The 16,460-nt window shown below is 34.0% G+C and overlaps 1 protein-coding gene across 1 annotated transcript in view; it reads right to left on the reverse strand.

Annotated features, from left to right (window-relative positions):
- The window catches only part of LOC103461004 (general transcription factor IIF subunit 2), a 51,019-nt gene that overhangs the window by 29,867 nt on the left and 4,692 nt on the right, over positions 1-16,460 (reverse strand). The window lies entirely within an intron of this gene.

Raw genomic sequence — 16,460 nt, forward strand, 5'->3', positions numbered from 1 at the left:
AGGAATGCAAGTTAATATATATACACATGACTTACAACTATATTTAATTTTCCCTCTGGGATCAATTAAGTATTTCTGAATTTGAAGATAAGTACATTTTATTTGTATTGCATCCTACATGCTTCACAGATCATGTAGGAAAAGCACATCAAATTCAGATCACCCAAAAATTGTGCTCAAGCAAGAGTAAAACTACTTCAACATATGTTCACTCAAGTAAAAGTAAAAAGGGAAAGAGTATTTGTAAAAAAAAAAAAATTAAAAAAAAGGTGACTCAAGTACTGAGTAACTGATCAAAACAACAATAATTTAATATTTAAAATTACATCATAATCACCAAAAAATAAAATTATGTAGAGATTTTGGTAGTTTTAAGAGCCAAAATGGAAACTATTTATAAAAATAACAATTGAAAATCAGGCAAGAGAAGAAAAACAACAAATAAATTTCTTTCAATATAAAATGAACAAAAACTGCAGTTATAATCTGGTGAATTTTCAGTAAAAACATACCTGTTCATCATTCACTTTGTGTAGAGAACCCAGAAAAGTAAGAGTAGCAATACTTCATAATAAAATTACTTCAGTACAGTGTTGTAAAAATTCCCCTAGGCCAGTTTTCACAAAAGGTTTTAAGTAAATGTAGCTTGTTAATACCCAATAAACTAATTGTCCATTACCAGTAGTCATCTTTATTTCTCTTTCAATTCGGTCAAACATGTCGCATTAACATCAGCCTTATAGTTTTATTTCCACCTTCACATCACCTGCAGTAAGGTGGTTGTCATCAGGAAGGCGCCTCCTTTAAACGCGAACAGATCTTGTGAACATGTTTGGCATTTCTAAAGTGGGCCAGTCTGTGAGATAAATGCTGCCCTTTTCCCTCAAGGAGGATTTCTTTTTATATCTCTGCACAGCACCCCGAAATGTGTCATCATCAGTGAAAGTAGCTACACTAACATCAAGTGGTGCAGCTGAGATTAAATCCCTTTTTAATGTTATTATTAACCAAAAGTTTAGATTTAACCTGATCCTTATATTTATGCTGTTTCTGCATCAATTTGAATATGGGGTTCAGTTGCTGGTTTACTGTTTAACTCTCCAGACCTATAGGGGGAGGTGAACACTGTAAGAGTGGCGACTGTACACAGAAAACTAAAAAAGAAAAAATGCAACAACAAAAAAACAAAAACAAAATAAACAAACAAAAAAAATACCTAACCTAAAACTTAATGTTTTTTTGGTGTCTGGAAAGCAAGCCATTTCGAAAAGCTCCCAATTAATAAGTCACATTCCACAGGCACCACGCTGTTACCTAGCAACCCCATCCCAGTGCAGCTCTGTTACCTAGCAACCTAAGCGGAACTCTAAACTGCAGTGCCAATACACAAAATCTTACCAAGTGTTTTTGGTTCGTTTTCTGTAGCAAATATCTAAGTGCACTTGAAATAAGACAAACTAACTTAAAGTAACTTTTTAGCAAGTTAAATTATTGACTTACAACAAAAAGTTATCAATACTGATGAAAAAGTACTAGTTCCATTGGCAGATTATTGCACTTATGATATTTTTCCCATGTTGTAAGTGCAATAATCTGCCATTGGAACTAGTACTTTTTCATCAATACTGATAAATTATTACAGGAAAAGCACATCAAACATAACTTCACATCACCCAAAAACTGCTCAAATAGGTGTGAGATAACTTAAACATACCTTTACTCAAGTAACAGTAAAAAGAGAAACATATGTAACAAATAACATTTTTCCCATGTTATAATCTGCCAATGGAACTAGTACGTTTTCATTAATATTGATAAATTATTGGCTTAAAACAAGCTTCTTGCCAAGTCAGTTTTGTCTTATTTCAAGTGTACCAAGATATTTGCATTAGAAACTGGACCAAAAACACTTGGTAAGATTTTGTGTTTTATGTGCTAGAGTTCTGCTTGGGTTGCTAGGTAACACGGCTGGGCTGGGCTGGGTTTGCTAGGTAACAGGGCAAAGCCTGTGGAATGTGACTTAATGATTGGGAGGTTTTTGAAACGGCTCATTTTTCGGACGATAAAAAACATTAACTTGTCACCAAAAAACAACTGGGTGGATTTTTTTATGCGCTTGCCCTGTTTTTAAAAGCAGTTCAGACCCAAATGGAAGTATGAAAATCTTGCACAAAGTAAATTTTGCATTATATGTCACCTTTAAAGATGTTGGTTGTGACCCTTTGGAAAAAAAAGTTCAGCAGGTTTGAATACCTTTTACCAGTGGTTGGTATATTTAAAGTCCTGTAAGATGTAAAACCACACAGGAAAGCGAGTCAGAGCAGCAATCAAGCACTCAGGAATATTTAACAACATTAAGCACCTCTATTTCCAACGTTACCATGGTTACATGTCAATTAAGAGCAAGACCACCAATGGAAAAGGTTTGGCTTCGGCGCCCTGACTGAGTAAACACTTTAACCAAAATATTTGCAGTTGAAAGCAAAGGCATGATGCCAATAATTAACAGTTTCTCATTTAAAAGGAAGAGAAAACTTTATGTTTAGTCAGTTTAAGCTAAAAATAAGAATAGAAAAACGTTCACCCAACAGAAGCCCCAATCATTATTTATAGATATTTACAGGACAGACAGCAGAGATAACAACAACCGCTTTCAGCTGGTTACATAAAACTCCTCATGACACTAAATGTCATTATGTAAAATTCAAATAACTCCCTTTTAAACACTCAACATATTGCATGAAAAGCACAACCTCAACACCAACTTTAGAAAAAAAAACACCCACTGTTCTGTAAAGAAGTATTTGCTTCCTTACAGCGCAGCTTCAGTTTGGTCACAAAATAACTGCAAAAATGCTGGTTTAAAATGATCATTTATTAAAAAAGAAAAATTATCCAAATTCAACCTATAGAAAAATAATTCCCTCTAAGCCAGGGGAGTCCAAACTTTTGGCAAAAAAACAGAAAGTTGAAATTACTAAGGCACCCATATTGTCTATCCAACCAATTTGTTTTAAAAAAAAATTTAACAATAATAAATTAATGGAATATTTTAATCAAACAAATGTTTTCTTTTTTGTCTTAAAAAAAAGCAGACAGTTTTCTAATTTGAGTTTTTTTTTCCTTCAGTTTATTTAGTAGAAAATCTTTTAGCTTTCATTTTTCCCAGCAACCAGAATGAAAGCTATCTTCCAATTTAATTTAATGTATTTGATTAGGACAGTGCACATTAATGAACATTAACACAATTAGCAAAACAACTCAATAGCTAAATTCCATTATTTGTCCTAAGACAAAGGATAACAAAAACCCTTCTACTAACCAAGTTTAATAGAAGAATTAATTTGCTTTACTGGATGCTTATAGTCCTACTTATGTCATTAAAATTAAAAGTAAACATGGCTATTAAAAGAAATATACTTTAACACTTTCTATTACAAAAGAATTAAATATGTCAGTGAAATTCTCCTGCTAAAATAAAAAAAAAAGCATATTTGAAGGCCAAATTTGTAGTGAAATTGTTGAAAGGGCCACAAATGGCCCCTGGGCCATGCTTTGGACACCCTCGCTCTAGAGTTTTATAGTGGTTGAGTTTTGTCAACTCTGCCAGAAAGCTCACAGGACATCAGTAGATTTTAAATTGTTCACTTGTTCTGCAGCAAAGCACTCTGGGTACAGATTAAATGTAATTTGCTGCGCCACATGATAGGCGGACAACAAGAGGACAGGAAATGCAGCTTCTGCAGCCATTTCAAAATAAGAGCATGGATATAATTTTGTTCAATTTTTAACAGTCGATGAAAAAAACTTCAACAATTAAGTTGAACTTAACTTACGTTAGAACGCTAAAACACTAAATGAAAAATTAGCATTGTTGTTTGCGCATTGCTGATGAATCTGATAAAACCGAACAAAAAAAGTGAATAACTGAAGGGCAGTTATATTTTATACAAGGCCAGTTTCATTGGGTTTGATTTTTTTCCTTTAATAACATCAACTGCATTTTCTTAATTACACTGTAAAAACACAAAATCTTACCAGAAAATCTAGTTCCTACTGCAAATATCTTAGTAAATTTTAGGAAGATGCATAGGTTTGTTTTAAGCAAATTGATGAAATAGTACTACTTTGATTGGGAAATAAATTAAGTTATAAATGGAAAAATGTCTTGTTATAAGTGATATAATCTGTAAAACTAAAGTTTTTTCATCAATATTAAGATATTATTTACTGAAAACAATCCTCTGTATCTTGCTGAAAAGTTACTTGTAAAAGTTTTTCTTATTTCAAATGTACTAAGATATTTGCACTAGAAGCCAGATAAAATTACTTGGTAAGATTTTTTGGGGGGGCGGGGGGTTGGTGTAATTAGGAAAATTAGTACATATGAAATAAGACAAAGCTAATTTAAGAAATAAGTCACTATCTTAATATTGATTTAAATACTAGTTCCATTTGCAGATTATTACACCTATAACATGGGAAAAATGTTGTTTTATAGGTGAAATAATGTGGCAATTTGTACAGTCTTTATTAAGACTGTAAAAGATGTATTAAGTCTTAATAAATCAATATTAAGACTTAAAACAAACCTCTATATCTTGCTAAAACATAGTTTCATCTTATTTCAAATGCACTAGAAATTAAACAAAAATACTTGGTAAGATTTTGCATTTTTGTTTTTCCCTTAAACTTTTTTATGATTTAAAACAGAGAAGTGAAAAGCAAATCTATAAAAATCTGTGTCTGTGTGTACATTAGAGTAGAGAAAAAGATCCTGCTGAATATTTGTTGAATAAAAGCTGCAGCTCAGGCATCTACGCGACAGCAAATGAGGAAAACAAGTCTAGTCTGGCTTATTCTCAAACAATGTGTAGCAAGGATGTGTCATGATCCATTTATGGAAGGCCTGTGGGAGTGAAAACCTTTAAATTTATTTTTCCCCGAGCTTTGAAAAGGACTAATCTCCTTTCCTCCACTTGAAGGAGAAAAAAAACCCTTTATGAAAGAAGTTACATTTCTTCTCGCTGCCTATTTGAACTTTTTAATTGCAGAGCTTATCCCTGTGGGGAGCAGAAATCCGCTGGCTTAAAATGAACAGCATCCCTCATTTTTACCGTTAACTGTGCTTTCTCTGAAACCAGCTCTGTCCTTTATGACTCCCAATTTCATCAGGTGAAACAAATGCACAATTCACTCTGTGATAACACGACGACGACAAAGCAAAACGCTCGCAAAAAACATCAAGATATGAAGAAAGATAAAAGCCCCTGGCGGGAAACTGTCACCAACATCCGACCTGTTGAATCTTTTATGACAGTGACTGATTTCCTTATTAGCAGCGCCTCATCGGAGGCAGCCAAACGGGCTGATAAGGGCAGCACAAACCCACGCCGCTCTCGACAATCCTGCTCCGATCTTTCCACCTGTTGCCAGGCAAACGGCTCCTCCTTATCGCGTGGCTTCAGCCGTGTGGCATCGCTGAGCCAGAAAATGACTAACAGCGCCCCGATTCTTATCTGTCGTCTCCAAAAAAGCTGCAGCTCTGACGAAGGAGCAGAGGTGAGATGATGAAGATGAGGGGGAAGAAATGCCAGGCTGCTAACTTTAACTTTGAGAATCAGACAGAAGAAAGAGACAAATTAAACTCTTTAAGTCAAAAAAAAGATACAAAACTAAAAACTATATAAACATGGAGAGGAGGGTTGGATGATATGGCTTAGGAATTAAATACTTGATTTTTTTTCATACCAGATCCAATTTTATTTTTCTAAAACAAATTTTAAAAGTGGCTTTTATTACCTTTTTTAAAAGAGGTGGTAATACGTATTTTCCATTCACAAAGTGCAGTTTTATAACACAGTCAAGTAACAATACCGCCTTCAGCTGTTATAAAAAACTTAGTCACATTTCAAATATGACAAACAAAATTTTTAATTGTTATTTAACGCCTTGAAATTGGGTGTCTGTCTCTTTAAGAAGCGCCTATTTTTTCTGAAACTCCACCTTCAGGAAGTCATCACAACATCGCACCTCTATTAACCCTTTAACAACTTTTTTTAAAATTTATTTTTCACTGAGAATTTATTGAGCTCAGCAGTTCCACCAGGTGTTTGCTAATTGCTGCTGGCTAGTCTGTAAGAGCTGAGAAGGGGAGAGCTGCTCTGTGAGGCAGAAGCTTGGAAACTGCAGCGCGGAGGAGGAGCTGCTTCTCGAAGGCGGAGCTAAGTCCATCCAGGCCTTTTGCACAACCGAGTGGTTGCCATGGAGACTAAAATATTTCTCAAAAAAGGCATTAAAGAATCAAAGTAACGCTCCAGGTTTGTTTCTGATGAGGGAAAAAACATTATAATATGACGTAAAGCTCATAAAAATAGATTAAGACTTTTATTACAAGAATATAGCTATAATTAAGTTGCAATTTTACTGGAACTTCTTAAAATAGGAGAAAAAAAGTCACTAAAAATGACTTAAAAAATAAATTTTATTTATTTAAAAAAAAGATTTCTAGAGTTCTCAAGATTTGGTGTGGTTTTTTTTTCTTTGAAATATATTTGTATAATGATTTAAAAGTCCTGCTACTGATGATAATTTGATGCTGATGTGTTAAAAGTTCAAGTATTTCTTTATCTATAAAACCGATACAAAAGTATAACTTCATAAGAAGCTCAACATTGCTCAGTTTTTTTTATTTTTCATGTTGAGTTTTCATAAAATTAACACTTCATACTTTATTCTTGTAATATTCTGACTTTTTTCTCATTAAAAAGAAATAAAAACTCTTAGCCTGGTCCTAATATCTCATCATAGAGTTAACCCAACCTCAAACTCTAAATAAATAGAATCTGTAAAACTTGCTTGTCAAACAAGATGGCTGCCTTGGACGTGCCGACCTCACTCTGAACTACGGAAACACAAGGAGTTCATTGGTGAAAAAAAAATCCAGATTTTCCAAAAATTAAACCTTCAAAAGCCAAAAATTGATTTATCACCCACCCTTAATGGATAGAAAAAGAAAAAGAATAAAAATACAGACAAGAGGAGAACAAAAGACAAAGAAGGAGGTTTGAAAATAGCAGCTAGAAGTGCAGAGGCAGAACAACGAGGGCGTGAAAACAAGTCAACCTGTCCTACAACTTTCTGTTGGATGTTCACCCAGAGAAAACAGAAATGTAAAGGCTGCAGCCGACAAGTGTGTGTGTGTAGGCATACATGTAAATGTGTGTGTGTTGCTCTCTCTCTCTCTCTCTCTGTACTCGGAGCTGAAATTACAGGCTTTGCAGAGACATTGCCATTTGAAAACCATCATTTATGCTTTGAATCATATAAGAGGTAAAAATAGTTGAAGACCGACACCAGAACTCACTAAGTTTGAAACAGCACACCGAGAGACCAGGAACCAGACCAGGAACCAACCTGCTACTGTCTGATTGAGCAGGAGGAAAACGGAGACATCAAGGAAGTTGAAAATTATACAACCATACATCTCTGAAAAGTAGAAGTGGAGACTCCTGCACAACCAACAAGAATGTAGCAAGTGGTGTCTGAATGGCAAGTAAACAACAAAACGCTTGTTTCTTCCGGCAGACATCATACAGCGCACACAAAAATAAAACCTAGACATCAAGGAAGTTGAAAATTATACAACCATACATCTCTGAAAAGTAGAAGTGGAGCCTCCTGCACAACCAACAAGAATGTAGCAAGTGGTGTCTGAATGGTAAGTAAACAACAAAACGCTTGTTTTTTCCGGCAGACATAATACAGCGCACACAAAAATAAAACCTGTTGTTTATTCAATGTTACATTACTCTGTGTTTTTGTGTTTAATGATGTAAAGCACTTTGAAATGCCTTGCTGCTGAAATGTGCTATACAAATAAAATTTTACTTGATTTGACTTGATTCAAATGTGCTGGAGTTCCATTTGGGTTGCTAGGCAACAGGGCTGGGCTCTGCTGGGGTTGCTAGGTAACGGCGCAGTGCCTGTGGAATGTGTAAGGAGGATTTACAAACGGTTCGTTTTCCAGACAATGAACATGAACTTATTGCCAAAAAAAAAATTGTTAATGAAAAACTAAAATAACATTATTTTAACCAAAAATAATGTTATTTGAGTAACATTATTTGAGTAAAATAATGTTACTCATGTTTTTAAAGCAATTACCTTGCTTTAAAAACAACATCTTTTGTTTTTAAAGCAATATTTAAAAAAAAAGGAAATAGCATTGCTTTTTAATATTGCTTTAAAAATACAATATTGTTGTTTTTAAAGCAATAATAAACAATAATAAAACCATATTATTGTTTTAACAATATTGAAAAAAACAATGTTGTTTTTTAAAGCAGTAATAAACAATAAAACAATATTATTGTTTTTAACAATAATAAAAACAATATTATTGTTTTTATTAAATCCAAAATGCAAATTTTCCAAAAACAATTTTGTCTTCAATAGCGAGACCAAATTGTCTTGTCAATCTATTATATTCCTAAAAACATCAAAACAAACTTTTGATCCTCCTCCTATTATGTCTTATCATAGTGCATGTAAAGAACTCAACTAGTCAAAAAAAAAAGATTAATTTTTCATTACTAATAGAAGTTTTAGTAACGAAATTAACTAAATTATTGGGATTTTAAGTAAAAGACCAACAATACGTGGCGAATACATTGAAAGGAAAATGATACATGATTTCATTTATTTTTTGCAAATAAAAAAACGAAAAGCCCTCCTTTATCCAAGATAATGCTCTGTTTTTTATTAACATGTCAATCTGGATGTTTCATATATGCTACAAACTAAACCTCCTCAAATAAAGTTTATTATTAAAAATACATCAGAAAACCGAGGATGTCACTTTCTTTCCACAAATCACACTCGGAAGATCAAAACTTCAAATAAGGGAAAGAATCAAAACTCAACCAACTCTTTTGCAACTTCACAGAAAAGATAATACCTGTCAGATGTTTTTGTAACACCCTTTGTCGCTAAAAGCCTCCTTAGCCTCTGACAAGGTCTCATCTCGTTACCATTGGCAACGAAGCCACACATTTCCCCCATCGCTGCCCAGGCTGCATGTGTCTGCTGTGTGGGAGCGCGGCAGAAGTTGGATAAAGCTTTATTTCATGAAGCAGAGCAGGAGACTACTTTTTCTCCAGCTAAATGTTGTTCTTTTTTTATTTTATGTGATCACAAGCAAGCATTCAGCAGATCACCTCATTGATTAAATACGCAAACAAGACAAATGTGAGGTATTCCTATCTGGGAAAGTTTTCAAGTTCATGTTATTTTTTTTCTTCCATCAGATCTGGACTTGTAAAATGTCTGTTTTTGTTTTCTGAAGGTTGCAGGTTTACGCTCAGTGAGCCTCCATATGCTTCCTTCACGCCGACGCTCTGGAGGAAGGTTACATGCTCCACTTTCTCACTTCCAGTTATAAACATTTCAACAGGATGCGTCGCACTGAAGAGCTTTTAGGCAGCATTTTCACACATTTCAGCTCCATAGTAACACAGTTGCTCTTGGCTTCAATCTAAATACTTCACTCAAGAAGAAAATGTTAAAAACCCTCATATTTTTTTCTGAATATGTTAAGTCAACTTTTGATGCTTCTCCAAAAATCTGACAAAGGTAAAGCTCTTTATTGTAAACAGCTTCTGTCTGTTCAGTTTTATTTTGTTTTTGGAGGATTTTTATTTACTTAATTTAATCTAAACTCAAGTCAAGGTTATTTGTAAAGCACATTTCAACAGCAATGCATTTCAAAGTGCTTTACATCATAAAAAAACAAGCTATAAACATTACATTTTCTCAAATATAATCATCAAAATCATCAAGCAAATGCACATCAAATATTTTTTGTGCATTTGTCTACAATTCTAGACTTTTACATCTAGAATTTAAAAGCTTTATAAGTTCACTTTGGAGTAATTTTCTTGTATTTTTATTAGAACTAATAAATACAGAAAACTATAGAAAATCTCGAAAAATCTTGTAGGAAAATGTGTCTCATGAAACCAACGCTGATTTTTAGGCTACAAAATGTTACTAAGAGTACAGAATAGTGAAACACGGTGGGGGCAGCATCATGATCTGGGTTACCAGTTAGTTGTGGATTGATTAGGTAGCTGCTAAACAGCCGAGTCTAAACGTCAATTAATTACATAGACTTTAATATGTTATACATTTAAAGTATTTAGTTGCATTTTGACACGCAGCCAGAACCTTTGTATTCACATGTTTCTGGTACGCCTGTATATCTGTCAGACAAGCAGCATTTACAAACACAAAAGCCCCTTTTCTATGGGGCTTAATTTTATTAATTTGAATTACCTAAAAAATAGATTAAAATCAATCAATATATTTATTATCAAACTCATTTATAATTTAGCAGCAAAAAGGATTTTTTAATTGAAAATGTTACTTATTTTGAGGATATATAGTTTTTCATTAAAATGCAACTAATTGTGATTAATTAATATCAGACCCTGCAAATTATCTAGATTAAAAATATTAACTGAGCCACAACTATATCAACTGCAACATTTATGAGGTTTTTGAAATGGCTAATTTTCTAGACACCAAAAAATATTTTTTGGTAAAAAAAAAAAAAAAAAACTGCTTTATTGGTTTTTATAAGCACTGACTGCTTTTAGACACAGTAGAAACACAAATGGAGGTATAAAAACATGCAAATGTGCCTAATTAAAAGTATTCATTAATCATTAAAACCCTGTATGCATGAACAGTAGATCAAACTGTAATTTCACTCTGTAGTTTGTTTTTCATTCCAACAGTGGAGCTGCTGGTTTGAACATGAAACAAATAATTGAAGCGTGAATTTAAGCAAAAAAAGAGAAAATCTCTGAATTACCACAAAAATGATTTCATTAGTTTCCACTGGTGTCGTAAGAGCAACGAACTGCAGCAGGAGAGCGCAGTCAGCTCTCACCAGCTCTGACAGCGAGATGCCCAAGAGGTTTGAGCACGAAGTGGAGCCTCCCTGTGGAGCAGCAGAGACAGAACCAAGCCCGAAATGTGCCAACAGCACAAAACACGGACCAGGCTTTAAATTCACCCACCGACACAAGCAATCCCAACCACAAGAAAGATGCAACATTCCAACAGTTTAAATATCTTCTGATAGGGCTGGAGAATAAATCAATAATATACATGATGATAGACATGTGATTAATAGATGATATTCCATATATTCTGAGTCCCAGAGTGACGGGGATGCATCAGACGGTGCTGCTTCCAGAGTCGTGACTAATAGCAGATTCAAAACGGCGTCACTGTTTGAGTGTTTTAGATGTATCCAGTAATGAATCAGCATGTGAAAGGCCATTTATCTGGCTGCACAAATATTTAGAAAAACCTTTTACAGAAATTACACTTTAACTTACAGAAATGCCATCAACCAAAACAGTTTTATAAAAGGCCAACACGCTGTGAAAATGTTTTACTTCACCAAAACTCACTGCTTTGTGGATGTAATCTGAACCAAAATGAATCGAACTAAATAAAAAGAATGACATACACAACATTATTGGCAGTGCAGCACAGCTAGTTGCAACAGGAAGTTAGAAAACCAGAGCCTTAAACCTCCAACAAATTTCAGAGAGAATCAAAAGTAAACTTCAGTGTTATTGTTGCCAACTGTGTTAACTCTAAAATGGACAGAACAGAACTGTGGCAAAAAACATTCTGACCCACACAAAACCCAACATTTAAATAATTTGCTACAAATTACCCTAAATAATTCAAAAGGAAAACAAAGTTTCCTTATGTCTGTGCAATCCAGAGGAGTGTAGTGACATTTGCTTCATTTCTGCTCTCTTAGGCAAACATTTTGATGACATTTTGTATTTTCAAAGTTTATTGAACATTATAAATTACAAATTAAAAATGTAGGATTAAATAAGTGTTTACTTCTACCTCCTTTCCAAACTGAAAGTTGTGATAAATTATTTTGTTTTTGGCTATGTAAGCACATGCTTCTTTTCCGTCCTACTGACGGGTTGTTTTTCTTGTTTTTAAAACATTGTTTAATTTAAAAATTAAAATTAAAATGGCAGTAATACAAATAAAATGGCAGATTTAACAGTTAGTTTAACAGACCATCTATTCATTTTTAGTTAGCTTTAGCCACTTTTAGCTTGTAGAAAAAGATCCGGTCAAGAAATAAATAAAAGTCAACCAAATGAATTTCGGGTGTAGATACAATACAAGACATTTTAACACAAAACACTTTGTCTCTCTTTTGTTTTTTTTCATTTAACATTTAATGATAAAAGTGAAAAAAGATAAGTTAAATCATAAAAACATTAAAAAACCCAAAGTAAAACCTCAAAGTACAAATAACATGGACGCCCATTGTGCAGCCTATTTATATAATTTATTTTCTTTTCTTTTCACAGTTAGTGGGTGTGGCTTACATTCAGGCGTTCTCAATAATCCATAAATTATTTTAAGGTAGGAAGAATAAAAATGGCAGCGACCCAATCAGAAACAAGAGCAATTAACACTTTTAATCGCTTTTATATAAGAAAACTTTAAATTTCTTATTTAAAGATAAGAAATTCAGCTGCTTTGGGGACTGTAGTATGAAAACGGAATGTTTCTCCATCAGAAACAACTTGTGATTTAAATGAAATCTAAAAGTGTTAGATTATCTGAGCGATAAAGGAACAGTTACAGACAGACTTTCACTGACTCTTAAAGATACAGAAATTTCTCAACTTGCTCATGTGAAGCATATTTCAGGTTTCACATGAGACAGGTCTGTGTTTTAGGTGGCAGCTGCAGAGCTACAGAAATAAAGTTTCAGCAGCAGTGACTCATGCAGTTTGCTGCCAGTCTTCGTGAGAGAGTCAGGCTGTGAAAATCAAAGTCAAAAAGAAGAACTCGGTTATTAGAGGACGCAGAGAAAGTATTTATGGTGTGGAAGATTTTTACTTTAGATTTGTCAAAACCATGGACTTCTAAATGAAGAAGATCAGCAACATTTTACATTTCCAGAACAAGTTGGTCCATATTTTAAATCACTTTTCCACAAAGATTTTCATGTTTTTGTTCTTAACGATTCTTTTTTTTGTGTGTGTTTTTTCCAAGGCATCTTATGACAACAAATATCACTGTATTTCACTGGCATCTTATGCCACAAAGCAACATAAAGTAGTGTAAAACTGAAGTGACGCATCGTTTTCAAAGGAAACAAACTCAGTTAGATTCTTCAAGTTATGATCATCATGACTGTAAATGTTATTAAGGCTATTTTAAAATTCTCCCTGCTTTACATAATTTCTGTACAAATGTAAATTTATAAAAAGACTAATATCTTAGTAAGATTGAAATAAGACAAAACTCAAAATTATCTTGTCTGCAAGATAAAGAGGCTTATTTGAGGTAAATAAGAGTAAATATTTCCTTAATATTGATGAAAAAGTTGCAGTTCCATTGGCAGATAAATTAACATGGGAAAATGTTTTGTTATAAGTGAAACAAGCACTTTTTCATCTGTATTAAGGAATGACTTAATTAAAACAAGCCTGTATGTGTTGCTGAAAAGTTACTTTTAAGATAATTTGCTCTTATTTAAAGTGTACTAAGATATAAACTACAGGATCAAAAACACTTGGTAAGATTTTGTGTTTTTGCAGTGTAGTTTGCTGAATATTTTGAGACCCATGCATCATTTTATTTCCATTGATTGTGAACAATTTTGTCTTGGAAAATACATTAAATATTTTTTGTAAAGTTGATTTAATACACAGATATTCATGTCTATTCATTTGTCTGAATTTCTAAGAAGTTATTTATTTGTAGCATGTTTATGATTTGACTGATATTTGCTAACATTTTTAAACATGGAAATGTTACTCCCATGAATTTTTTTATTTTATTCGCCAACCAAACATTGATTTAAAACATTATTATTTATGATTTTTCCATTATTTGAGATCTGAAAGCACTGCATCTTTTTTTGTTAATTTGACAATTTCTCATTTTCTGCTAATGAACACTAAATTTTGGCTCAGAACTTCGGAGACATGCTGTCAGTAGTTCATATAATAAAAGAACAATGTTCATTTTACACAAATATATACCAGTGAAGAGTAAAATCAGAGGAACGGAACATTTTATTTGATCTCTTAATTGTTTCCAGAGCTGTATATAGTTTATATATATATAATTCTGAAATAAGTTGAAGAAGTTATGCAAAGTTGTGAGACATCTCTAAGGAAATTAACTTCACAATGAAAACGGACATCAAACTCTGTTTTCCACATCACTGCACTCAAATATTTTAAAGTTTCAATGAAAATCCTCCCAGGCAGCAGAGAGGAAAATCACACTGTAACAACGTTAAGTCCTCCTTACTGTTCTCCTCTTTTGTGGTAGCGAAGCCTGTTCCTTAGCAACCTCTTAATCAATACCTGGTGCTTATCTGGAACAATGCAGAACCACAGGAGAGGAAATAATGGAGGAATATTCTGCTAGCGGCCTCGGAGCACAAAAGCCAAGTCAGGCGCTAACGCGCGTACGTATCAATCACCAACCGTCTCCGTTAGCAACCTCTTGTTGCTGTCGGCTCATTTGAAACTTTCACAACAGGGGCGGACGAAATGCGTAGAATGTAAATTGGTTTGGGATTAAAGAGATTAAAGCCACTGGAGGAAACAGCTGAATCACGTTTCCAAACTTACAGACAAGTACAGCGCTGGATCAGTCGGAAAGGAAGAGATGGAAGATAAAGATTTTTCCAAACTCACATAAACATTTTTGCAATATATATTTTGTTTTTCATAAGATGCAGGCAATCAACAAAAGTTGATCACCACTCTCATTTCTCATTAAAGAGAAATGTTTTTATTGTTTTCAGAGCTCTCTACACCAAATAAATGCAAGAATGATTATTACCGTTTATTTTCAGCTACTTCAGAACTATCTGCTTTTTTTTAAATGAAGAAAACACAAATTGGTGTTCAAGTTCAAAGGTCGTTCTTTTTTTTTTAAACCAAACTATTTCACCTTTATTGTCCACAGTCCATATTAAAACAAATTACTATCTATCAGATCCAAATTGATAAATAAATCACAATTTTTCTTAAATTAGACACACTTCAGAACCATTTCCCCATTTAATTTCAAAAATTGGAAAAAAGTACGTATTTTTATACAGTGTATGGAGTCAAATGTATCTTTTTTTTATGAAAAAATTCATGGAAAGCACAAGTGCAAATCAAACTCCCTGTTAATGTCCAGGTACTGACATGTCTTGTGTGAAATGTGTGTGTGTCAGAGAGCAGCAGTGTGTGGGAGACCGGTGCTCCTTCCTGTAGGCGAGTGGGGGCGGAGCCGAGCGGCGGTCAGGTAAATAACAGATTACACACCACCGCATCTCACAGGACTTTATCCCACTTCTAGCTTCTAGCATCACACTTTCACCGTTCAAGCCCTCCATCTGTAACAGTTACACCTTTCAGGAAAAACTAAAAGGTTTTTAAACCTCCTGTTTGCTGCATTTCCACGTTTACATCCTCAAGATAACCCAGCGACTGCCTGAGACACTTTTACCCACCCACCGCTTCACGTACAGTTACTTCAGAATAAAACCGTGTTATTGCACCGTGTCAACTCCAGCAAATTTCCTGAATGTGTGTCTAATAAAAGCGCAAACAAACAAAAAAGAGAAAAATTCATTATCGCATGTAGGAGGTATTAAGCACTTGAAAGTGTGGAAGCATCTACAGCGTATGAGGGTGGTGATAGAATAAACCTGGATGAGCGGGAGAAAAAATTAAATACACTTCAGGCTCAGAATTCTGAAATTAAAATCCAACAGAACTTTTTACTACATTTTAAACTGCTTCTTTAACCAACATCTAAGTGGGAAAAATTACTGCTGTGTCACCTTTTGACATCATTAATGTCGATCTTTACCCCATTTTTGTGTCCATCACAAAACGTTGGATTAAAAGTTTGATTCTGGTGTGAGTTTCCATCTGTGTAATACCAAGTTGTTTTTGAAAGATCACACTTTGGGACTATTCCTCTGTAAAACGCAACTAAAAAACTAGTTAAGCTCATGGTGTCAGTATCAGTTAAAAGAAAACAAACCAAAATATGATACTTAAAAATACAACATAGACGTTTTATTATAATCAATCCATATTCTGGATATTAAAGTTGTCCTATAACACTTCTCCTATGCTTTACAAAACATGCTAACTACATGTTTTTCTCAGCTAATGAGATTTTACTCTGCCTATTTTGAGCTCCTTTCAGAACCAACTGACAAAACGTGCTAGAATTCCTCTTGGGTTGCTTGGTAACGGTTTGGGCTTGGCTGGCTGGGGTTGCTAGGTAACGGGTTGGGCTTGGCTGGCTGGGGTTGCTTGGTAACGGGTTGGGCTTGGCTTGCTGGGGTTGCTAGGTAACGGGGAGGGAACAGA

The sequence above is a fragment of the Poecilia reticulata genome, chromosome 2 (genome assembly GCF_904066995.2).
Source record: "Poecilia reticulata chromosome 2, P_reticulata-male-v2, whole genome shotgun sequence".
Classification (NCBI taxonomy): domain Eukaryota; kingdom Metazoa; phylum Chordata; class Actinopteri; order Cyprinodontiformes; family Poeciliidae; genus Poecilia; species Poecilia reticulata.